We start from the raw sequence: 26,825 nt of genomic DNA, 5'->3' as shown, positions 1-26,825 counted from the left end.
ATTGCAAACAGTCAGACGTGGCTGAGCAACTGAACTGAACTGAACTATTAGAAAAAAATATAAAGTTAATTAATTTCCCATAAAGCAAAAGCTATATTACTATGGAAACAAATTCAAATTAAATAAGCAACCCCCTTGGCCTTTCTATTATATTTTTTTTCCATTTTGACATTGCTTAAAAACATTTTCAAATCCGTATAACTCCAATGTGCATTCCATCTGGAAAAAGCAGGTTTTCCATCTCAATTTTCATGAACTGCAAGCATATTTGGTCTATATCCCATACTTTGATCTAAGACAAGGGTTTTACATGTTTGCTTTGAAAATGAGCAAAGTGTCACAATCATCAAACACACCTATTATCTGCACAAAATGTTCTTCAAGTTGCAGGTTATGTGGCATAATACATGCTTTAGTGCTTTGACTTAAAATGACAAACAGTGATCTAAGAACTCAGAGAAAAAGAGCAAGAAAATTGTGTTTATTTTTAAAATATTAAAAAAAAAACATTTTAAATAGCAGTCTAGATGGGGCTTGGATTTTTTTTTTTCCTGCTATCTTCATTCAAGCATATTTGTACTATTTTTTTTTTCTCTTAAAGCTAATAGTTAATATTTTGCTTGGTAAAAACAGATCACATATTAGTGATTCAAAAACTCTGAACTGCAATTACTCTTGCAAAGCATTTATTGTGAAAACACCTCAGAAATGTTCAATTTTCTGTTCTAGGTATCAGGAATAAGAGTGGGTCATTTAAACACAGCAGGTTTTTTATTAAACAGAATACTGAGTGAAAGAAATACTTGATTAACTGAATTTTTTGAGTTAAAACATTTTAAAAAATGACTCTTGAAATAGATATTTTCCCCTAAAATGTCTGTTAGCAGATATATTATAATTTGTACAGTCAAACACAGAAATTTGAAGTCAAAGGATTTAAGTCCTGCATCTATGACCTTAGGTATGTACCTTAAATCAAGGATCTAAGGCAAATAGTCTAGTCCAATTGAGTTTAGATTTTACATGTGTACAATCGGAATATGAATATCTGTTCAAATGATTTTTGCATGAATTAAAAATAAATATATGTAGAAGTGGCTTATGAAAAGCAAAGGACTTTAAGAAGCTTAAGATTTTACAAGATTTGTTAGATGGATATAATCAACTACATTAAATGACTCAGAATCTTTGTAGAATTTTAGAAGTATGACTCAAAATAAAAATTTGCATTATAAAGAATTTCAGTGATGAATATAAAAGGGATATATGATTTGTTTGACCATGTACTGACTCTAGGAAGATATACGGTTCATTTTGTACATATAAATCTACATATTAGCTTGGTTCAAAATTACTTCTCTCCCCAAATTTAGAATCTATCCTCTTTAAAAAATAGAAATAAATAAGTTTTTGGAGGCTCATTATTCTGCAGTTCTTTCCTCTAAAGTACTAATGCTGATATATTAATTGATGATACAAATTATTACAAAATAATTTTTAAAGTATGTTTAAGAGATTATTGAGTTTAAGAATATCAAACTCATGAATCTATTAAACTAAAAACTGTAACATCATTACTTTAAATATACAGAGTGAGTGTACTATGCTCTCATGATCTCAATCTAAAGAGGTACTATATAATGTAAGCAAATGAATCCTTTTATTTTTATTTTTAGAAATTTTATTCTCCATTACTCTAATTGCAGAAGCACAAGGTTAATTTTTACTTAGCCATTCATAGAAGTTATTCTATGCTGGTATAAAAACAAATGCCTCAGGCTTCAACTTCAAGTTATAAAAATTATGTAAGTGATGTATGATAAGGCTTACAGTCCTCTTTCTTAAAATGTTGTTAGTTTTAATTATTCTGAGTTGACAATAATAAAACTGAAGTTTTCATTTGTTAAATAGATATGGCACTTGACCCATGATTGGAGTTTTGAAATACTTAGTAGCATTTGGTGTATTTTACTTATTTTTTAGCTCTCCTTACTCTTTATTATATCTCGTATGTAAAAGCATTAATATCAAAAAGCATTTAAAGCACTTCATAACACACACTTTCAGATAATAATTTTACATAGTGTGTTTTAGATGCAGCCCTTCTGAGAATGATGAGATGATGTGGGTAATTTTATTATTTTTTTCTTTTTTATTTTTCTTCAGTATTACCAAGGGAAGATTGAACATTGAGATGGTATTTGTACCTCATACATGAAAGATAGAGTAAAATATAATTACAGACCTTAATAACACAGAGAAAGTGTTTTTTTTCTTTGTATCACTTAAGTTTAATAAATTTTTTCAGAATATTATGGCGTTTATATCTTTGCATGGGTACTATCTGATAAGATTCTCAAGATAGTACCCATGGAAAAATATAAATAAATACCATAATATGCTGAACAAATTTATTAAATTTATTAATGGTTTCTACATTTAGTGTATCTGAAGATGCTCCAGTACTTGTCCTAAAGATATACCAAATATACAAGTTTAATATAAAATATTTAATATATGTAAAAATGATTTCCCTTTGTTTTATTCCTTTAGTGGAATAAAAGTTTTTGAATTGAAAAAACTAATTTAACTTACATATATACTTCTTTTCCTCATCTAATAGTCAACATAAATTTGAACAAGGGAGAAACTGAGTGGCTCTCAGGCTTAGTCATTTCCACCTTACCTTCACTATTGTGTGTGATTTTTTAATGTCTTTCTTTAACAGAAGAATGATTCTTCATTATATAAATACAGAAAATAGCATTTCAATTTATTTTATGTTAATTTCTATAATTGGTTTATTACTGCTGTATAAAGCATTTAAAAATTTTATATCAATGAGAGTCTGGATAATGTCTTTCTAAAATGGATGCAAATAGAGAGAATAGGTGAAGTAAAGGGAATGTTACATCCACTGCAATTTGGAGAGGCGAAAGAAACCAAACTTCATACTAGCAAAGAATGGGTCCGATGTGAAAATTAGATTGCTGATGATGGAAGTAAATAATAAGGTGCTATTTTTCAGATAGCTTCTGTTAGGCATTAAATGCCTTGGTTTCCTACTAGATTATTATTGTGCTTATTCTCATAATGTGTGCACACACACTTACAGAGAATAAAGGTCCCTTTGAAAATTTCCAGTCTTGCATCTACTGATACAGGGAGAAAAGGGTTTTTCAAACATATCTCTGGCAGATTAAAAAGGTCAGAGTATTTCTGGAAACCCAGACGGTGGTAGCATTGACTACTATCTAATGAGAAAAATAAGGCAAAAAAAAAAAAAAAAGTGATATTTCAGAGAGATTTTTTTCAGCCCTATAAAACTATAACAAATGGTTTCCTATCCTTAAGGAGCATCCAGTCGGTGAAATAGAAGGGATGCCCCACTACAAATTTTTATTTTTAATTAAAACTATTAGCATTCTATTTTCAAAGAGAAAATAAAACTTAAGGCTTATGATTTGATCTTATATTTCTTTGGATTTGACACACACCACAGAAATTCATGCTTGAGAATGACATTTGTTCGTTTCTATTATTTTAGGATTCTGTAAGTTGCTTAGATTCAGATATAGTTCTCTCTGTCTACTGAGAATTTTCTACCATAAAATAACTTTAAAATATATGCATTTCAATTGATATCACTATTGTACACCTACATCTGCAGGATAATTAAACCTGTTGGAAACCTTTTTAATAGAACCTATTGGAAAGCATTTGCTATTCTGTAGTCGACTGCTAGGATGCAGTTTGATATTACAAAATAGAGAATGGGAAAACATAGCTTTTTCTCAATAATACTTAAAAATTTCCAACTAAAGAAAGTAACAGTGCAAATAAAATTTGGGTTTCATCTAGTTAAGGCATTTATGCCTTAACTAGATTAATTAATATCTTTCCACCCAAGCTATTATAACACATTTTCAACTTGGAAATCAAACATATTTATTAAAAAAGATTATGATAGTCTTACAATATGACTTTATACATTTCCCTTATTGATCAAAAAATTTTCCATTTCTTATTATTACCTTCTATAATTGCCTATGAAAATGCATGCCTTTGCAATGCAAATTGCATAAGCTACAAAAATTAAGATGGAGTTCTTTTTCATAATTCTTATAGATGAATCTTTTTAAGAAATTATTTTCTGAAGATAGCAGTTTTAACATCTATATCACTTAAATACTTTGCAATATAAAAATTATAAATCATATGTTTCATTGAGTAGCCAATGAGTATTACTGTAAATGTGCCTAAGTTACCTGCTGTGACCCTGATGTCATCATTTTCCACTCTGCTATTCTGTTCTTAACTCAGCAGTAATAAATAAGAGCAAGTTTTGAAGGTCATTATTAACTTTAAGTGTGAATTGTACTGAATGTAAAATACTGTTTCTGATGCTAGCAGAGCCTTTGAATTCTGAAACAGTACATTATGAGATTTTGTATTACCACATACTCATCATCTTTTTCCATAAACACCACTGAATTTCAAATGAATTACCCATAGGCACAGAGTTAAACATGTCTCCTGGGGTAAAACCTTTTATTTCTTCTTATAATGACTCTTTAGAAGGGGAAAAATGAATCAGAGAGCTTTTTAATTTATAGGTTTTATTTAATGCAATAAATGGTTACTTTTCATGTTACTAAAATATAATTATGTTGACAAAAGGGTAGTTTATAGGCAATTAATTTTGATTTTGCTGATGTCAATTTGAATTCTAGGGCCTCAATGAAATTTATGGATGCCATTGCCGCATGTAGTTGCTCAAATAACTGTGGCCTACCACACATGCAGGATGATGATGTGTTTGATTTATTCCTATGGATGTGGTTATTTTTCCAGTTATCAATCACCTGCTGGTTTTCTTTAAGGAGTAATTTGAAGCCTGTGTCTGAATAGGTGCAGTGAACCAGAAAGGAAAGGAAGTTAACAATGCTTTGGGTCTGGGCCAACTTTGAAATATGAATTTATATAGAGAGGTAAATCCAAATGATTATAGAGAAAAAAATGTCTTTCTTCAAATACATAGCAATTTATTCTCAAAACATGGGACTCAAAACAATAGCTTTAATTTTTAGAAGTCAGAAACACTTAAGATTTATACATCTGAGTATAAGTTAATGGGTACCTGATATATCTGATGCCTTTTTGTGTTCCTAAACCTGTGATTGTGCTCAACACATAACAGATTCTCACTGAATATTTATTGAATGTTAGAACATATTTTATTGTTAATATTAAGAGGGTGTAAATACTCATACTGATTATTAATCCTATTTTGCATTTTGCAGAACATGAATTATATTCTATTAAATCATTCTGAAGAGTTACAATGCTTTTAAAAGATGCTACTGCTGTTTTTATTTAAATGTGACTATACTGACAAGGATCTTTGAGTATTAAGGGCCGTACAGTCACTGCTATTCTATATTGGAAAATCACATGAATGGCAATGAATGACAATTTCAGTTAAATATAAGCAAAAATATAAAGTCTATCAAAATATATAGTCTATGACTATATGATTATGGGAGATGTATGTAAATAAGATTACATTTGAGTTTTTAAAAATAATTTATCAGAGGATCTATGAGGCCAATGAAGAATTAAGGATAAGGAATGTCAGAGTAATTTACAATAGTTGCATTTTTAATATCGGAAATTAAACTCATCCTCATGCTGATAAGGTCAGAAATGTTAAGGAGGTAGGGATATGATTTTAAAGGTATTGTTGTGAGAAGCAGATTTCTGGTTTCAATGCAACAGTGAGGATTAAAAGGAAAAATAGTTATCAGTCATATGTTAAACACCCTACAACAGAAAAATCTTATCAGCCTAAATGTAGTTGATGACACTTCATAAATACAAACTAAATTAAAAACAAAAAAAAAGTCTGGAAAGGGGACCTTCCTGGCAGTAAAGTGGTTAAGATGCCACACTCTCAATGCAGGGAGAAAGGGTTCAATTATTAGTCAGGGGACTAAAATCCTGTATACTGTGTAGTACAGTCAAATAAATGAATAAATAATCAATCTTAAAAATGAAATATATATGTATATATAACTAGAGTTTGATTTGGGAGAAGGCTAGATTCTATGGGACTGATACTTTTCCTTCATCAAATACTTTGTCTTTAGGTTTATATAATTCTAAGAAATACATATTCTATAGCTGTGCATAAAGCCAAAGGCCTTTGACTTAGGGAAAGGGATATTCTTAAGTAAATACTGAGCATAAGCAGCACAAACACCAAGAAATCTTCAGTACTAAAGTCAGTGCCTCCTGAGGAGCATTTTGATGTTCATAATAATATATATTAGCCAATTCAAAGTACTTTGTTCAAACACCTCCAGGAAAGTAAAAGTTTGTAGCCTGTATCTTTGTTAAAATAAAGTGCACAGAGGGTAAGTACAAAGGAAAAATCCATAACCTATATATACATTGGACTTGCTTCTAAGTTACTGTAAACTATTGGGGAAAAATACTGGATATTTTCAGAGCTGACATTTTAATGGAAAAGGAAGAAAAAACTGAATATTATATAGTTTAAAAATAAAAGTAGTAGATACATTTAGTCACCCAATTTTTGGGGAAATTACAAACATTAGAGCTTTTTGAGACAGAAAATACAATAATATAAAGGTAACTTCTATTAATGAGTTATAATACAAATATAAACTCAGGAATACATTTAAAAGTAAAAATATAAATTTTACTTCCTGCCATTAGAGTAGTATTATCTACATATCTGAAGTGGTTGATATTTCACATGGTAATCTTGATTCCAGCTTGTGACTCATCTAGCCTGGCATATCATTTGATGTACTCTGCATATAAGTTAACTAAGCAAGATGACAATATACAGCGTTGTTGTACTCCTTTCCCACTTTTGCACCAGTTCATTGTTCCATGTTCAGTTCTGTTGCTTCTTGACCTGCATACAGGTCTCTCAGGAGATGTGTAAGATGGTCTGTTATTCCCATCACTTTCAGAATTTTTCAATTTGTTGTGATACACATAGTCAAAGGCTTTAGCATGGTCAATGGAGTAGAATTGAATGTTTTTCTGAAATTCCTTTGCTTTCTCTGTGATCCAGCAGATGTTGACAATTTGATCTCTGGTTCCTCTGCTTTTTCTAAATGAAGCTTGTACATCTGGAAGTTCTCATAAGCACGATTCTATGGTAGTTTAAACAGTTTTTGGCATTGCCTTTCTTTGGGATTAGACTGAAAACCCACTTATTTAAGTCCTGTGGCCACTGCTGAGTTTCCCAAATTTGCTGGCATATTGAGTGCAACACTGTTGCAGCTTCATCTTTTAGGATTTTATATAGCTCATCTGGCATTCCATCATCTCCACTAGCTTGTTTGTAGTAATACTTCCTAAGGCCCACTTGACTTTACATTTCAGGATGTGTGGCTCTGGGTGAGTGAACACACCACTGCAATTACACGGGTCATTAAGATCTGTTTTGTACAGTTCTTCTGCATATTCTTGCACTTCTAAATCTCTTCTGCTTCTGTTGAAGTGTAGTTGCTCAGTCGTGTCCGACTCTTTGCGACCCCACAGACTGTAGCCTACTAGGCTTCTCTATCCATGGGATTTTCCAGGCAATAGTAATGGAGTGGATTGCCATTTCCCTCTCCAGGGGCTGTTCCCAACCAGGGCTCAAACCTGGGTCTCCCGCATTGTAGACAGATGCTTTACCGTCTGAGCCACCAGGGAAGTCTGCTTCTGTTAGGTCCTTACAATTTCTGTCCTTTATCATGCCCATCCTTGCATGAAATGTTCCCTTGGTACCTCCAATTTTCTTGAAGAGATCTCTGGTCTTTCCTATTCTATTGTTTTCCACTATTTCCTTGCACTGTTCATTTAAGAAGGCTTTCTTATCTCTCCTTGCTATTCTCTGGAACTCTGCATTGAGTTCAGTATATCTTTCCCTTTCTCCCTTGCTGTTTGCTTCTCTTTTTCCTCAGCTATTTGTTAAACCTTCTCAATTACTTTATCTTCTTACATTCATTTTTTCTTGGGGATGGTTTTGGTCATTGCCTTCTTTACAGTGTTATGAAACTCCATCCATAATTCTTCAGGCACTCTACCAGACCTAATACCTTGAATCTATTCATCACCTGTACTGTATAATCACAAGGGATTTGATTTAGGTTAGCATACCAGAGTGGGCTAGTTTTTTTTTCTTACTTTCTTCAACTTAAGCTTGAATTTTGCAATAAGGAGCTCATGATCTGAGTCAGCTCCACAGTCAGCTCCAGGTCTTGTATTTGCTAACTCTGTAGAGTTTCTTTATCTTTGGCTACAAAGAATACAATCAATTTGATTTTGGTATTGACCATTTGGTGGTGTCCATTTTTGGAGTTGTCTTGTGTTGTTGGAAACAGGTGTTTGTCAGAGCATTCTTTTGACAAAACTGTGTTAGCCTTTGCCTTGCTTCATTTTTGCTTCATATATACCAGTAAAGCATATTAATATGTATGTATAGAATTAAAAATACTCTGCAATGTATCCATGTCTGATGCACTTAAAATATGCCATACAAAATTGAATTAATTCTCAAAATATGCAACACAGTGATGGACCATATGATAAACATGTAAGTCAAAAATTGTTTCTTGATATTTTATATATATACTACACACATACACATGTGTATACATATACATGTAAGTATGCATACATATGCAAAATTACAGAATAATTATTTTATATAAATTATAGAAAACTAAATTTTAAAAATAAAAAAATTACAATTAACTATTCATTATAATGGGTGGAGATTTTCTGTCTAGGGTGATAAAAAATCTTTGGAAATTAATAGTGTTGCTGAACAATATTATGAATAAAACTAATACCACTGAATTGTACTCTTAAAATTGTTAAAATGGTAAATTTTGTGTTATATATATTTTAGCAAATTTGAAGGAAAAAAAGCATGATTTTGAAAACATACTATGCTATATCATGTTTCAGACAAATCAGATTTAAGGGAATACAGAAACAGCAATTTTATAAGTGTTGATTTGTCAAGATTGAATATGCCTGAGGAAGCAACCTAAATGTCTATCAATAGAGGAATGTATAAAGAAGATGTGGTACATGTAGACCATGGAACTACTGAGCCATAAACGAGAATTAAATAATGCCATTTAGAGCAACATGATTGGATATAGACATTATCCTGCTAAGTGAAATAAGTAAGAAAGAGAAAGACAAATACCATATGAGATCACTTATATTTGGGATCTAACTAAAAGATACAAAAGAACTTATTTACAGAACAGAAACAAACTCATAGACATAAGAAAACTTATGGCTACCAAAGGAGAAAGATGGGGAGATGAATAAATTAGGAGTTTGATATTAACATATACAGATTACTATATATGAAAATAAAGAACAAGGACCGACTGTATGGCATAGGAAACTCTACTCAATATTCTATAATAAACTGTATGTGAAATAATTTGAAAAATAATGGATGTATGCATATTTATAACAATCAGTTTGCTGTATACCTGAAACTAACACAACAATGTAAATCAAATATATGCCAATATAAAATAAAAATTGAACTTTAAAACTGAATAAGTGCTTAGATTCTAACAGTAAGCTCAAGGGAACAATTTTAATAATTATTTATAATTTCCTTAAATATTTATGGATCCATAAAATACTTTTAAGGAATTGTTAGTACATACATGACAGAAGTTGTCTCAATATATCTTTGATATTATTTCCAAATAAAATTTCACTTTAAATATAAACATTTTAAAGTTAATTTTTTCCACCTTCATTACTATTTTACTCAAAGTATGTATCTTTTCTATGTTAAAAAGCTATAAAATATAGGCATTGGGAATGTACTTTCTAGTTGATAATGTCCCCTTTATCATCATAATCTCATGAGTGTTAGCCTAAGATGAGACCATTTCTCTCTTTATGAACCATCAATAAAAAAGCATTAAATTGTCTTTTTGAAAAATATCAAACTAAACAGCACACAAAACATGTTTAAATTGATCTGTATCAATACCTTTCAGCTGTAGGTTACCTTACTCCAGTCACATGTCCAGCATGGTAGTACACTTTTTAAATATAAAATCACTCATCATAATCAGGAGAAGAAAGTTAAGAAGAATGCTGGGTAAAACAAGGCCTTTAAAATCTTCTTAAGAGAAACTAAGGAATGGCTTTAATTGTTCTACTTTTTTGGAATTCCTAAAACATTCCCCAAAACTATGGAATATTCAGAACCCCATAAATATGCCTGTAGTGAAAATGAATCCAAAGTGTTTGATTAAACATAGAATTTGGTATTTTCACTAGTTGACTTCCATTTCTCTCTGTCTGAGAGAGAGGTAGTGTTATGGTACATTTTGGTACTAGTGATGCGGCAGAGAATTCCCCATATTTACAGAAATGCTACAAATCAATAAATCGACATTAGGAATATTAAATGCACACTAAGAATAAAAGAAATAATTTAAATCAATAAACATTAACAAAAACAGTCTTTTTTTCTCTAACGAGTATTCTAATAAGTCAAATCATCTTGTACACTTTCCCTTTTTACATTTGTAACATACGAAATCGCCCAGTAGGAAGGAGAACAGTGTACATTGTCCCATTGATCTCTGTTTATTGTTTGGCATTTTCAACTCTGACTTCTTTTGAAGCATGACTTTTTTCCCAACTCACAAAAAAACACTAATAACATCAACAGAGTGTTCGTCAGGGTATTTATATTTTAAGAGTAAGATAAAAAAATGAAATTCTTTTCAATACCTGAAAGAAGAAAGTTTCACTTTGATTGTTATCTTGTGCTGACAGAAATTCTAGCACAGGAATTTAAATATACTTGAAAGAATCTGACATTGTGCTGAGTGAGTGCTGAGTCGCTTCAGTCACATCTGACTCTTATGGACTGTAACCTGCCAGGCTGCTCTGTGCATGGGATTCTCCAGGCACTAATACTGCCTTGGATTTTTATGCCATCCTTCAGGGGATCTTCCCAACCCAGGGACTGAAACCCTGTCTCTTAAATCTGCTTCATTGGCAGGCAGGTTCTTCACCACAAGCGCCACCTGACATTATGCTAGGTAATATGAAATCTTTTTCCCCCTAAAATCTTGATGGTAATTCTCTTCATTATAATAGAGAAAAAGTTTCTTACCCCGTACCCCCCATGTTTACAGGTGGGAATCACAAAAGTTTTACCAAGTTGAAAACAAATAAAAATGCCCTTCCTGAGTTGTCAATTAAATCTTTCCAGCATTTTTATTCACCATCTTAATAGTCATCCTGTTAATAGATTATATCCAACTAAGAAAGCTGCTCACTTAAATAAGAGTCTATTCACTCATAGAATTCACAGTAGAGGGTTAAGAAGAATGAAGAAAAAATTACTTATCTGTCAATATGAGAGCAGTTTTCTAGATAATTGGTGATAAATTAATCATTTTAATATATATTTTGAACAATTTTGATCACACACATAAATACTAAACACTATGGATTGATTTCTTGTCAACACAAAACATAAAACATGATGTACCCATAAAATACAATATACATATATGCCGTTTATATATATGTATTATAGCCATTTAAAAGATTTATATCATTAGATTTAAAACTTGTAAGCAAATATAAACTGGGAATTAAAAACATTGTTACATTTATTTCTATTTTGCTACCTCCTCTTGTATGATAATATAGGCCTTAAATCATAAGATGAAATTCAATCAAGTTCAGACTCCAACTGTGATGTTTATAAGAAAAAAAAAAGTTTTACTAAAACTAAAGGATAACATTACTAATGTAAATATTTTGAGAAAAAATAAAATACAAGGGATATAAGAGTTCTTTGCTTTTAAATAAAATGATGCATTCATCTGCCCTAAAATGTTGTTATTCTATATCTGTTCATCATATAACAGAAGTTGGCTTAAAGCTCAACATTCAGAAAATGAAGATCATGGTGTCCGGTCCCATCACTTCATGGGAAATAGATGGAGAAACAGTGGAAACAGTGTCAGACTTTATTTTGGGGGGCTCCCAAATCACTGCAGATGGTGACTGCAGCCATGAAATTAAAAGACACTTACTCCTTGGAAGAAAAGTTGTGACCAACTTAGATAGCATATTCAAAAGCAGAGATACTACTTTGCCGACTAAGGTCCGTCTAGTCAAGGCTATGGTTTTTCCAGTGGTCATGTATGGATGTGAGAGTTGGACTGTGAAGAAAGCTGAGCACCGAAGAATTGATGCTTTTGAACTGTGTGTTGGAGAAGACTCTTGGGAGTCCCTTGGACTGCAAGGAGATCCAATCAATCCATTCTGAAGGAGATCAGCCCTGGGATTTCTTTGGGAGGAAAGATGTTAAAGCTGAAACTCCAGTACTTTGGCCACCTCATGAGAAGAGCTGACTCATTGGAAAAGACTCTGAGGCTGGGAGGGATTGGGGGCAGGAGGAGAAGGGGACGACAGAGAATGAGATGGCTGGATGGCATCACGGACTTGATGCACGTGAGTCTGAGTGAACTCCGGGAGATGGTGATGGACAGGGAGGCCTGGCGTGCTGCGATTCATGGGGTTGCAAAGAGTCGGCCACCACTGAGCAGATGAACTAAACTGAACTAAACCTATAGTAGATTGACTGTGTCATTATCCTTCTCTCAAAAGACAAAATGACTCTGTCATGAGATTCTACACAGAAAGTAGTACACATTATATAGATATTAATAGTTTACAGATCAGCCTAATCAAAGAAGATTGCTGTATTTAGAAATTGAAAGAGCAAAACCCTCTATAATACTTATTGTAGCAGTGGGTAAAAATAATCTGATTAAATTTTCTTTTGGAAAAATGGAAGCTGGAAAGATCCAGTGGTACCGACAATGACCCAAAGAACAATAGACGTTTATATTACTCTTTGCATTTTGGTCACCTCTCCTATCTGAATGGTAAAATTAGTTTTATCTTAGAGCCATGAACTCACATTAGGATTATATTTGTATGCTCTCCACCTTATGTAAGGTTTTAAAATTGGCATAAAATCTATAAATATTCTCTAAAATCATGTCCCCTACAAACCAAGAAGTTACATAATAAATGAAAAACTAGCACAACTTCAAATTAACCAGACAACAACAATCTTTGTTTTCATTCTAGATTTGCTTGCACTTCAGCCAGAAGTTTTGGAATTTAGGGAAAATAAAATAAAGCACCTTTTCTCCAAGTTTAGGGGTGAAGGTTGACAGTTAGAGTACACTTTAGTAATACAGTACGACTTACCTAGGTAATTGGGACAGATCTACTGTAGAGATATCTGACAATCTGTGCCTTAGAGTGAATAAGTCATAAACTCAGCATTTCAAATAACTGACATTAGAACTCAATTCAAGGAAGAAGTAATGGTGGGGAAGCAATGAGGTGTCATGAAACTACAGGGACTGGCAGACTGACAAATCTAAATGTGAGTCCCTGCTATAGTACTATCTTGCTATGTGATCTAGGGAAGTTAGTGTGTCTTTCTGAGTCTTTTATTTCTCTCATGTAAAATCAGAAAGAGCAAATATCACCTGTGAAAGAGTATTGTCAGGATTTTATGTAATACAGTTCGATAGAACAGTTAATGCAGGCGGGTATATCATAGCAGCTTAGTTCCCCTTCATCACTCCACTTATGTCAAATTTCTTCTGAAACCTGTCTTCTGGATGGAAGGCTTCCTAATCAATATCTACATTTTTCACTATGCAATGGCTTTAACACTTTAACACTGGACTACATATGTAGTCCAAGGAGTAATAAATGTTTATAAAAAACCTGACATAAAGTTTGGTGCATTGTAAATATTTAGTACTTAAACAACAATGATACACTATCTCCTACTGTCAATTATGGGGGAACAATGGAAGCAGTGAGAGATTTTATTTTCTTGGGCTCCAAAATCACTGCAGATGGTGACTACTGCCATGAAATTAAAAGACACTTGCTCCTTGGAAGAAAAGCTATGACAAACCTAGATAGCACATTAAAAAACAGAGACATTACGTTGCTGACAAATGTCTGTATAGTCAAAGCTATGGTGTTTTCAGTAGTCATGTACGGATATGAAAGTTGGACCATTAAGAAGCTGACCACTGAAAAATTGATGTTTTTGAACTGTGGTGTTGGAGAAGATTCTTCAGAGCCCCTTGGATGGCAAAGAGGTCACAACAGTCAGTCTAAAGGAAATCAACCCTGAATATTCATTGGACGTTCAGTTCAGTTCAGTCACTCAGTCATGTCCGACTCTTTGCGACCCCATGAACTGCAGCACAGCAGGCCTCCCTGTCCATCACAAACTCCTGGAGTCTACCCAAAACAAAGTCCATCGAGTCAATGATGCCATCCAACAATCTCATCCTTTGTCGTCCCCTTCTCATCCTGCCCTCAATCTTTTCCAGCACCAGGGTCTTTTCAAATGAGTCAGCTCTTTGCATCAGGTGGCCAAAGTTTTGGAGTTTCAGCTTCAGCATCAATCCTTCCAGTGAACACCCAGGGCTGATCTCCTTTAGGAATGGACTGGTTGGATCTCCTTGAAGTCCAAGGGACTCTCAGGAGTCTTCTCCAACACCACAGTTCAAAAGCATCAATTCTTTGGCACTCAGCTTTCTTTATAGTCCAACTCTCACATCCATACATGACTACTGGAAAAACCATAGCCTTAACTAGACGGACCTTTGTTGGCAAAGTAATGTCTCTGCTTTTTAATATGCTGTCTAGTCTGGTCATAACTTTCCTTCCAAGGAGTAAGCATCTTTTAATTTCATGGCTGCATTGGAAGGGCTGATGCTAAAGCTGAGGCTTCAATAGTTTGGCCACTTGATGCGAAGAACTGACTCAGAAAATATTCTGATGCTGGGAAAGATAGAAGGCAGGAGGAGAAGGGGAAAACAGAGGATGAGATGGTTGAATGGCATCACTGACTTGATGGACATGAGTTTGAGCAAGCTCTGGGAGTTAGCAATGGACAGGGAAGCCTGGCCTGTTATAGTCCATAGGGTCACAAAGAGTCAGACACAACTGAGTGACTGAACTGAACTGAACTGAACAATATGCTGTTTCCTACTGCCAATTTTTCTTTGGCCTTGTCCAGTATCTCCTCCTTAGTCCATCTCCTGTTTTCCATCTATCCTGCTTCTCTAGCTTTACAACTCATCAGATTTCAAGGCAATCTCAAGACATTAGGAAAATGAGTTTCATTTCAATAAAACACTATAATGTTTATAACTTATTAAACTTGTTTCTGCAATAATCCTCAGGTTGCTTCCTACCCTAGGAAATGGATAAGCTCCCCCTCCCCAACAGCTTTTATTTTTTTTTTTAATTTTTGGTCAATTCTTCTAACCAGTCAAGAAGGTGAAATGAAGTATCAAATCCCACTGCCACTTAAACCAACAAAATTTACTCAGCACTCAAAAACATCTTGTTCAATTACTATATTACTGCATTCAACTTTCAGAGACTTTATACATATAGTTTGTGTGTGTGTATGTGTTAGGCACTCAGTCATGTCTGACTCTTTGTGACCCTATTGACTGTAGCCCACAGACTCCTCTATCCATGGGATTGTCCAGGCAAGGATACCACAGTGAGTTGCCATTCTCTTCTCCAGGGGATCTTCCTGACCCAGGGATTGAACCCAGGTCTCCTGCATTACAGAGAGATTCTTTTCATCATCTGAGCCACCAGGGGAGTCCCTCACATCATGACTCAGATTTGAAAGCAAAATCATTAATATCAAGGGCTCAATTCTTTTATTTAATATAAATCAAAAGGATTTCATGTTGCTTAACACATCATTGTTGTCATTGTTGAAAAATCTCAGTTTTAAAATTGTTACAATTGTTTCACATTTAATCAACAGATTTCCAGACAGAGAACTTTAGACTACATTGATAATTTTGCATTTAGAATGTTATATAATATGTTGTGGAAAACTTTATCAAATGCATGAAAATAGTTTTATAAACAACTTCTATATAAAATGTCTCCATGGTCTGGAAATGATTATAATCATTCTATCTGGAGCTTTCATTTCAAATTGTCATATCAGGAAGATATTTAAGCCTTATTAGAAAAACTATATAGAGATTCAATAATTTAATATTTCAAAAGATCTCCTCTTTGCATTATGATGAATTGTTAATAGCTTTCCAACTGTTTTTAAATGAAACTTTAAAGTACCTAAGGATTTTAAAACTTTGCTGCTAACATCAACTGGAATGATATATGAGGACAGAGCCAGATGGAGCTGCTGTTAAACTACTCAAATATCAGATTATGTGATCTGTTCATTGAACATATAGTGCAGGGTTCTATCATCATCTTTGTAAGAGGAAAGTCCAGTACAGTATCTAGATAGCTCAGAAAAGATCATTAAAGAATTGTTAGAGAAATATACATTTCAGAAGAAGTGGACCTAAACCATTCCATCTCATTCTATTATTTTATAATACTTAACACCATATAACATCACCTTGTTCCTTTGTATTGTCTTATCTCCTTTAAATGTAAGTTCCATGAGGATGCAGAAAAAATAATACATAGATGGGAATAGGATCTCATCTACTCTTCCATAATCTATAAAAGTGCTATGTATATTCTACCCACCTTTATTTACAGTGTCATTTATCCACTTCTAGAAATTTTAACATATCATTTTTTTCTTATATAAATTGTCTCTCATTTAAATCTCTTGCTTACATGTATATACAAGGAGGTTGATGTCAGGTGCTGGAGAAAGGGACTATTAATAAAGAAGTTTCCATAAATAGCAAATACTGGTATGTAAAAAAAGAGGATGAGACCAGTTAAACAGTGAAAAGTAAACTTTTAACAATTCTTTTAGCCATTAATAGAAAGGAAACACATGATTTTTTGACAATGTGGTATTCTTGCCTCTTCAAGTTTGAAAAACATTTACCTAATGGTTATACCTTCAGGCAAAAGTCTTAACTAATCAAGCTACTAATCTGCTGTTCAGTGTAACATGCTGCAAACCATGTGGGCTGAAAATAGAGGGTCATTAAAGAGGTTTCCTATATGGCTATGTTAAATTCCAAAATAGAGAGGAAATGATTATCTGTCTGAAATGTTGTAACGGCCCCTCCCCAGATTAGCAGGCGGAAGGGTGCAAAGGTGTCTAAAATATCTATTAAAGAAGTATATCCACACTTCTAAGATTTTAGACATGTTCATAGATATAGTTAGATAAGTAAATAGACAGACAGACAAAACTAACATAATTATCTTTAATGATAGAGTTTTAAAGTAGATTTTGCTCCTTCTGTGACTCTAAATTATTTTGCAAGCCAAGCATTCAGAATAAGAGTGTATTGTGTATATGACTGATTAATAAAAATGAAAGAATGGATTTTAGCAGGTTGTGAAGTTTGCAGAATCTGCTCTTCTCTGATATCTTGTAGTGTTTACTGGCAAATCTTTGACCTTGGACTACAATAGGCAATGTGTCTGTGGCATGAAAAAGTCTAAAAGGAAAGAGTGAACAAAAAAACAAAACAGAAACTGAGTTTATTCACCTATCCTCTTCAACCTGACATTTCTCTAGTCTCTCTTGGAGCTCTCCTATATTCCTTTAAAGATGACATTACTTCGTAAGTGGAGAAATATTTTTTTCAATGTATGTATTATTAAAGATGAAAGAGAAAGTAGCATAAACAGATAACTTAATACTGGAAAGTGTTTCCATGTAATTGTTAGGCTAGAATAAAAGTTAAAAGTGTCCCTTACCCTTTTTATAAAGATTTATGAAGACACTCTCTCTTTTCAACAATTCTCAAAACTTTGTATGCCAGCATAGTAATACAACTTTACCCAACAGATGCAATATATTTATACAATTTTACCCAATAGATGCAATAACAGGTCTGCTAAAGCAAATATCTTTTTGAAAAACAAAATAAACATCTCAATAGATTGGTGAATCATTTGAGGTAGTGTATAGTTAGATTGAAATATAGACAACCTGCAGACAATTTTCCTTCAGTGATTCATTATTTTGTCTTACTTAGATGATAGGCAGGAACTCAGGTTTCTGGTTGTTTTTTTTTTTTTTTTTTCCTAAGTATCTCATGTGCAATTAATATAACAGACATTCTAATCTGAATATTTTGAATATTTCTAGCTCTGCCAAATAATAAACTCTTTCAATTGATTTTAATTAAAGTAATGCAATAATAACCCATTTAGAAAATTAAAACAACAAAAATAGTGCTTGGTTCCTAAAATTTTCCTTCATAGATATTAATTTCCATTAATTTTAGAGCTTAACTTTTTTTTAATCTGAGCACTGTAAATGATTAAATAAACATATTATTTGCTTCTAAAATATTCATAAATAATTAGGTAGATCTGTCTTTACTTATGGATGGATACAATCCTTAGAACTCAATACATTATTGCCTAAAAATCCATGTAGTTTAGCAAAAACTTACACATATTCTAGACACATAAAGAATGAATACATTCTAATATAACCCAATCAGATAAATGTAGCTTGTATGTGGGTCCTCAATCAAAGAAGTAGAAAAGATGTGTCTTTTTAAAATTTCTTTCCATTATAAAGATTATTTATAATTCTAGATTATTGCAGGATTGATCATTCAGTATAAAGGTTAGCATAACACTATACACCAATTGATAAAGTCACAGAGCTGAACAGAACAGATTACAGGTCAGATACACACAAGCCAGAAGAAGGGCAATGCCCAGGCAAACATCTGCTTCTTCCTATTGCAATTAAATAATTGAGGCAAACCTCAACTGTAAAGGTCTAAATAGCTGAATTCTCAACTTTCTATGTATTCTATACTTACTCTGCCAATATTAAAATCATGTAAAAATAATCTGAACACTTGCCTAACCCTTATACTGCCAAATAAACCTCTGAAAACAAACTTGCAGGAAAGGAAAACTTCCCTGTGACTTTAACCAGAACCTCCTTAGTCTTCCCTTTGTTATTCTTCACAAGAAGATTTATTTTCTCAATATTGAGGTAGATTGGAGAGTTTTGTAGTGTCTGCCAGTCATGTGTTACTGTTATTTCGCCTGACAGTACACCTGTGAAATTCTTCCTTGAACTCCAAGGATGGTGAGTCTGTGGGTGAGGAATATGAACACATGGAATTCTTCTGTTGGCCGGGAAGCTGAGTAACACAGTTGTGTCACATGCCGACTAAATCATTTTTATGAAAATAATAATTTATAACATATATAGCGTCCAATTTGCTAGCTGTTTCAAGTGCTTTACACAGATCCACTCACTAACTGCAAAACAGCCCTCTAAGTGGATATCTGGCTTCCTCAGTGGCTCAGCAGTAAAGAAACTGCCTGCTCTGCAGGGGACTCAGGAGACCTGGGTTTGACCCCCGGATCTGGATGATCCCTTGGAGAACAGAATGGCAACCCACTCCAGTAATCTTGCCTGGAGAATTCCCATAGAAAAAGAGCCTAGCAGGCTACAGTCCATGAGGTCACAAAGAGTAGGATACGACTGAGCCTGAGCAACTAAGCACAGCACCACCTCCCTCACCCTTCTCTCTGTGTGTATACACATCCTGTTGCTTCTATTTTAATGAAGAATTCTGACAAATATGGGTAAAGAGGATATAATAATACTTTTAAGTATTGCATGCCTTCACTTAAGCTTTCATTTCTTTTGATAGTAAAAACACACTTGAGCTTTACAACAATACTTAAGGAATGCAAGGAAAGGATTATATTTAATGATATTGTATTAATTAGAGAACTGTAGCTGAAAGAGGTTATATAAACCACCTGAGAGCTCAAGTTTCGAGGCATTATTGTTGCTCTGTCACTAGTCATGTCCGACTCTGCAACCCCATGGACTGCAGCATGCCAGACTTCCCTGTCCTTCACTGTCTCCCTGGAACTTACTCAAACCCGTGTCCATTGAGTCAGTGATACCATCCAACCATCTCATCGTCTTTCATCCCCTTCTCCTCCTGCCCTCAGTCTTTTCCAGCGACTGCTTGTTACTGGTCTTTTGTTCTTGTCTCCATAAGCTGGTAATTGCTTTTCAGTTCCCAGGTACTTAACAGAAATGGAAGCTCATGAGCACTCTCCATTCAACATAATTTCAGTTGGCATAATTTCTTCCTTGGCAAATAGAAGAGAACTGACTGCAGAGGTAGAAATAAGTGATGCCCCATACTCATATTTTTCTTTCCCTCCATGGATTGGAAAAAAAAAAGGAAGAAAAGAAAAAAAATTACAGTTAAGTTAACACTTATTATTAAACTTAACAAAAATTATGAGAGAAGTTTGAATTTGTATCCACAAAAGTATGAAAACTAACACCATCTCCTTTCCACTAGCTTCCCTCTCTCTTAATTTCACATTGTGGAAACCACCTTGACAAAATGAAATATAAAATGAGGTTAAACATTTTAAATAAAAGTTTCTTCCTCCGCATTTAATTGATATTATATAAGAATTCTAACTCTAAAGAATTTCAGCCTTGCTTATGTGTCCTAAAAGGTGCAAAGGAAATAAAATATATTTATCCATATCTTAAATTATTCTGTTGCTTCTACAGTCTATAAACGAGATAATTCAAAGTCTGTCACAAAGGAAAAATGAAGAGCATATGCAAGGCAGTGGCTCTCAAATACCTCAATGATCAGGGCTTCATGTAAGCCCCTGGTTAGGATAAGTGGTTGCCTGAAAAAAGACACAGTAATCTGTATCTATATTCTTGAGCAATATTCACCCTCTAAAGAGCTGGAAAATGTGACAGAATATCAGCAGAGTTTTTCATAAAACAACGTGAAATCTCTCATTAAATATACTCAATTATTTTTAAATACTGGTTTGAAGGTATTTATTATTTTTTAATTTATTTATCCTAAAGAAGATTAGTCCTGGGTGTTCATTGGAAGGACTGATGTTGAAGCTGAAACTCCAATACTTTGGCCACCTGATGCGAAGAACTGACTCATTTGAAAAGACCCTGATGCTAGAAAAGATTGAAGGCAGGCAGAGAAGGGGACGACAGAGGATGAGATGGTTGGATGCCATCACCGACTCAATGGACATGAGTTTGGGTAGACTCTAGGAGTTGGCAATGGACAGGGATGCCTGGCATGCTACAGTCCATGGGGTTGCAAAGAGTAGGGCACGACTGGGCAACTAAACTGAACTTAACTGAACTTGAAAGTATCCCCTAGGTTTTGGTGTCAAAATGCTTGATTTGACACATTTACTTTTTACTTCCTCCTCAAGCCCTATGTGAAAGGTACATAATTTTCTTGAAAAGCATTAAGTGCTCAAGTTAAGGGTAACAGAGGAGAAAAGAGAGGGAAAAAGAGGAGGAATATTTGTAATCTGGAAAACAGAGGAACATGCGGTATGTTGCTTCTTAGATCCTGGGATGGAACAGAATCCTAGACTGGTAATTGGTAAAGGTCAAACCAAATTGATTTGCAGAGCAAAATGTCCCCAAAGCTTGGGCTTTGGAGGGATCCTCACTACTACAAATGGAAGGTGGAATGGAAAGGTGTAATGTCTGTTCAGGAGACTAATAAAAGCCCCTCTCTCATTCTACCCATGTAAAAACTGATGATTTATTCTTGTAAAAGGTGAACAAGAGAGTCTCTGAATTGAGAGAGTCTGGGACAAAGTAGAATACTTCAAATATACATCATGGATGCTGCAACTAAATTTTTATTTCAAATATTTAACTATCCCTTCTAAATGATTTCCTTTCTGTTTTATATTATTCATTAGATTGTGGAGAGATGACACAACATTATGAAAATACATCAAGAAAGCAAACTAAAGCAATCCATTAGTTAGTTCTATTGGCCTAGAAAAAATTGTGCCCAACATTTGCCAGGCACTGTTCCAGGAAATTAATCTATATTAATGCATTTCATCAGTATACCTCTAATGAGGCAAGTTTATTACTTTTATCTTCAAGATGAGAAACCAGGAGCATAGAGATATTATAGAGTTTGCCCAAGTGATGAAGTGAAGTGAAGTGAAGTCGCTCCGTCGTGTCCGACTCTTTGCGACCTCATAGACTGTAGCCTATCAGGCTCCTCCGTCCATGGGATTTTCCAGGCAAGAGTGCTGGAGTGGATTGCCATTTTGTTCTCCAGGGGATCTTCCTGACCCAGGAATCGAACCTGGGTCTCCTGCATTGCAGGCAGACGCTTTACCGTCTGAGCCACCAGGGAAGCCCAATGAGAAACCAGGAGCATACAGATATTATAGCATTTGCCCAAATGATAGAGACTGATATTTTCATATAAAAAGCTTGGATCCACAGTCTTTACACTGGAAAACTACCCTTTACTGCCTGGTAGGAAAGAATGAAAGTGGAAGTCGCTCATTTGTGTCTGACTGAGACCCCATGGATTGTCCATGGAATTCTCCAGGCCAGAATACTGGAATGGGTAGACTTTTCCTTCTCCGGGGGATCTTCCCAACCCAGGGATCGAACCCAGGTCTCCAGCATTGCAGCAGGATTCTTTACCAGCTGAGTCACAAGAGAAGCCAAAGAACATTGGAGTGGGCAGCCTATCCCTTCTCCAGGGTATCTTGCTGACCCAGGAATCTAACTGGGGTCTCCCACAGTGCAGGCAGATTCATTACCAACTGAGCTATCAGGGAAGCCCTGGTAGCAAAGCATACAGGCTCCAAAATTGAATCAGATTTAAAAAAAAAAAAAAAAAACTATGAGAAACAGAAAAACTATGAACTGTTCCCCAAAATGTTACCATCAACAAACTTAAAGATCTACAACTATCTCCAGATGGTGACTGACTGTATGATAGAATTGTTCATCACAGGTATTTTGATGTTTTGATGGTGTATATCTAGTCAATTCTTCCAACCAGTCAAGAAGGTGAAATGAAGTACCAAATCCCACTGCCACTTAAACCAACAAAATTTACTCAGCACTCAAAAACATCTTGTTCAATTACTGTATTACTGCATTCAACTTTCAGAGACTTTATACATATAGTTTGTGTGTGTGTATGTGTTAGGCACTCAGTCATGTCTGACTCTTTGTGATCCTATTGACTGTAGCCCACAGACTCCTCTATCCATGGAATTGTCCAGGCGAGAATACCAGAGTGAGTTGCCATTCCCTTCTCCAGGGAATCTTCCTGACCCAGGGATCGAACCCAGGTCTCCTGCATTACAGAGAGATTCTTTACCATCTGAGCCACCAGGGAAGTCCATACACATTGTGACTCAGATTTGAAAGCAAAATCATGATGCTATGTATAGAAAATCCTAAAGAGGCCACGAGAAAACTGCTGATTTTAAACAATGAATTTGCCAAAGTTGCAGGATACAAAATTAATACACAAAAATCTCTTGCATTCCTATACTCTAACAACAAAATATCAGAAAGAGAAATTAAGGAAACAATCTCTTTTACCATTGCTACAAAAAGAATAAAATATCTAGAAATAAACTTACCTAAGGAAGCAAAATACCTGTACTCAGAAAACTATAAGATACTGATGAAAGAAATAAAAAATAAACAGATGGAGGGGTCATTTTTATGTCTTAAACTTATTTTTCTTAGTGTCAATATTTTTCTGTCCTTGGTATTATCTAATAGCAATAACTTTGAATGTTACATGTTATAATAACAAGCATAATTTGTCCATAATAATAAAAACTATCTGTAAATATGTCCTGACTCACGAGTCCTATGTCATTTACCTTGGTTAGTTATATCTTCAAATTCTGAAATGAAAAATTTTGATTCTAAAATCAGTACTTCTTATAAAGTATCATAAAGTATTGGTAATGGGATAATTATGAAAATGAATTTGTTTCTCAATTTTATAAGGTATATTTTCAAAATTATTGGCATGCAATAGTAGCAAATTTATTCATATAAGTTCAAGTATTCTCTTAGAATCTAAAACCCATTTGCATCCCACCACAAAACTGGTTCACCACCTCATTTCACAGATTAAATAATAAAGTTGCCATTCTTTGCTAACCATGGTTCAAATCTTTTTCTATTTATACCCAGCATTTCAGGATTGAGGATTAAAAGTTTAGTAAACCTGATTAACTGAAGGTCAGTTTTCTCTTGCTATTGAAATGCAAACATGTTTCCTTGATACTGTACATGGAGAAATTTCCAAAGCATGGAGCTATTTTGAGTAGCTTCCAGAAACATCTCTTTGTAACACCTTCTTAACTATGATTTCCTAATCACTATGCAGATTTCACTGCCTAATTAAAGGACTGGTGCAGTGATGAAGATAAAGAATACAGAGCAGGGCTGCAAGCTAATCTACAAGCAAAACACAGGAGCTACTTGTCAACTGTAAGGGCATATTTTATCGACAGCTGTGTCCAATAAGACTGAGCTATGCAGTAAATATTTAATATTAATGCATTTTTGCCATGATTGTTACATCCTTCATTATATCTCACTGTGTTCAGTAAAATAATTAATACAGTCATTTATTGAAATTGCACTTTAAATGGCAGAATTTTTGAAGAATAATATTTATTTTCAATGGAAATGTAATCCTCATTTTAGTAACCAATAATATATAAATTCAATGAAATAGTTAACTGTTCAGTTTATTGATAAAATTCTGTTTTGAATATATGAGATAGATACAGTATTAATACACATATATGGTAGACACTATTGAAACAATTGTCATTGCTATTGCATGAGAAACTAGTAGCTCAATATGCAAGTGAAAATGCAGCAGTAATTTACAAAGGGGATGTACATATTGTGATAGAATAGAAGGACCCCAAATTTAAAGCCAGGTTCTCCACCAAATGTTAGCTCAACAGAATTATCAGTTCACTTTAACCTCCCTTGACTTAATTTCCCGTGTTTTGAAAAAGAGAGGAGTAATAATACTATCTACCATGTGGAATTTTTGTGGCTTCAATAACAGGTACATAAAACACATGGGGCATACTAGGCTTTTAATCAATGTTTCTCTCCTCCAACATAGATAACACGGTACCAGTTCCAAATTAAGCAAGTTAAAAGCAAAGAGTGATGAATATTTTAAACATAATCACTGAAGTTTATATCTAAAATCTTTCATATTTAATGTATAATTTTAATAAATGTATAATGCATTTTCTAATATGACTTGGATTCTGTAAATATCAGTAGCAATATCATAAATTAGATCTAGGAGCACAGAGAAGAATTATATATATCTACATCCCTGTCCATCTCTGTATTACTATATCTATCTGTATATTGACACCAATATTACCTAGTTTTCTGTATCCATATCTATATATTTTATCTACAAACATATGTGTGTGTATAAAAATCCACATTTTATATACTTACTTCAGAGCAAGTGAGAACGGTAAAGAAAAATATTTTCCATAATTTAAAAAGTTTTTAAATTATGTTTTAATAAGCAAGTAAATGAACAAGAGATCAATAATTGAGAAATGAAAACTATATAGTAAATAACAAGTTCAAATTTTTTTGAATAGTAAGTGGAATACTGTGGTGTAAAAAATATATATCACTAAAAATAAATCATTCCATTAAGCTATTTAACCAGAAATAAGAGAAGCCTGAATTGCTTTAAAACACATCTAGCTTCTACCATCAAGTTTTATACATTCTGTAAAGAATCCTTTTATTCTTGCCTAGAGATTGAAGGCTAAATTTGAATTTGGGTTTCTTAGAGTCCTAAAGTATAGAAAAAAATATGAAGAATAAAATGAGCTGATGTATTAGAATTAGGAGATTTTTTTCTTTCATGTACAAATTGATACTATTTTTAAAATACAGTTATGAAAAATTTTAAACAAAAATAATATGTTATAATTCTAATGCCAGTTAGTTCTGTTTTGTCTCAGACAGAGACACTTTCTCAATATAATCACAAAGACACCAAAAATGTAACTAGGAAAGAAAATGAGGGCGGGGGATTAGATTATCCTTAAATCAACTATGATAATTTCATGTTTCTTTGTTCACGAAAAGATTAATACTCTTAGGGAAATGTAACTTTAAAAAATTCAAACACCATGACGACTTGAGTAGGTTGATACCTCATGTTCTGCCTTTTATTTTAGGTGTTTGGCACAGATTGCTTGTTGTTCACCTGATTTTGGTTTTCCATCTCTCCTTAGCAGGGCAGATGGCTGCCAGCCTCCCTTGAAGTTCAGTGTAATTAAATTTTAGTTGACAGAATTAAGAAGTAAAGCATATCACTTCTGAGTCAGAGACTTTACACCTTGATCTTGTTTTCTTCCAAGAAACAAGACCACTTGGTGGAAACTGGACCAGTGAATTCACCACTGGGGTCACGTAGAGAAGAATTCAGCATTGTGTATTATGGAAGACAGACCAGATTGATGAAGCCTGCATCCTTGAGTCATGATATAAAATTGAGACTGCCAACAGCTTTAAACATTCCCTCACTTTAAGGGTTCTGCACAAGAGAAAAATAAAAATCCATGTTGTTTAAATTACTATATTTCAAAATGTCTGTTAGAACAGCTTTAATCTCTGCCCTAAGTGATACAGTGAACCACTGAATATCATATTAATTAAAAATACCATGAGTAAAATGAAAAATCTGCAGCATACAGCTGTGGAATTCTCATATATTCTAAAGTTGTTTATATCACATAAATATCATTTCACATTAATTGAGTATGACAATATGTTTAACACTGGAATTTTTTCAAGGGCTAAGAATGTGCAGTGTAATTTTAAGAGATTGTGA

General features: G+C 33.7%; 1 non-coding gene across 1 annotated transcript; it reads right to left on the bottom strand.

The window, feature by feature from the left end:
- Positions 1 to 22,222: 22,222 nt before the first annotated feature.
- Positions 22,223 to 22,295, bottom strand: TRNAC-GCA (transfer RNA cysteine (anticodon GCA)). Its single transcript has one exon. It is a non-coding gene; the product is annotated as a tRNA-Cys (tRNA).
- Between the last annotated feature and the right edge of the window lie 4,530 nt (positions 22,296 to 26,825).

This window comes from Capricornis sumatraensis, chromosome 1, assembly GCF_032405125.1.
Source record: "Capricornis sumatraensis isolate serow.1 chromosome 1, serow.2, whole genome shotgun sequence".
NCBI lineage: Eukaryota > Metazoa > Chordata > Mammalia > Artiodactyla > Bovidae > Capricornis > Capricornis sumatraensis.
This window is presented reverse-complemented; position numbering and strand designations above follow the sequence as displayed.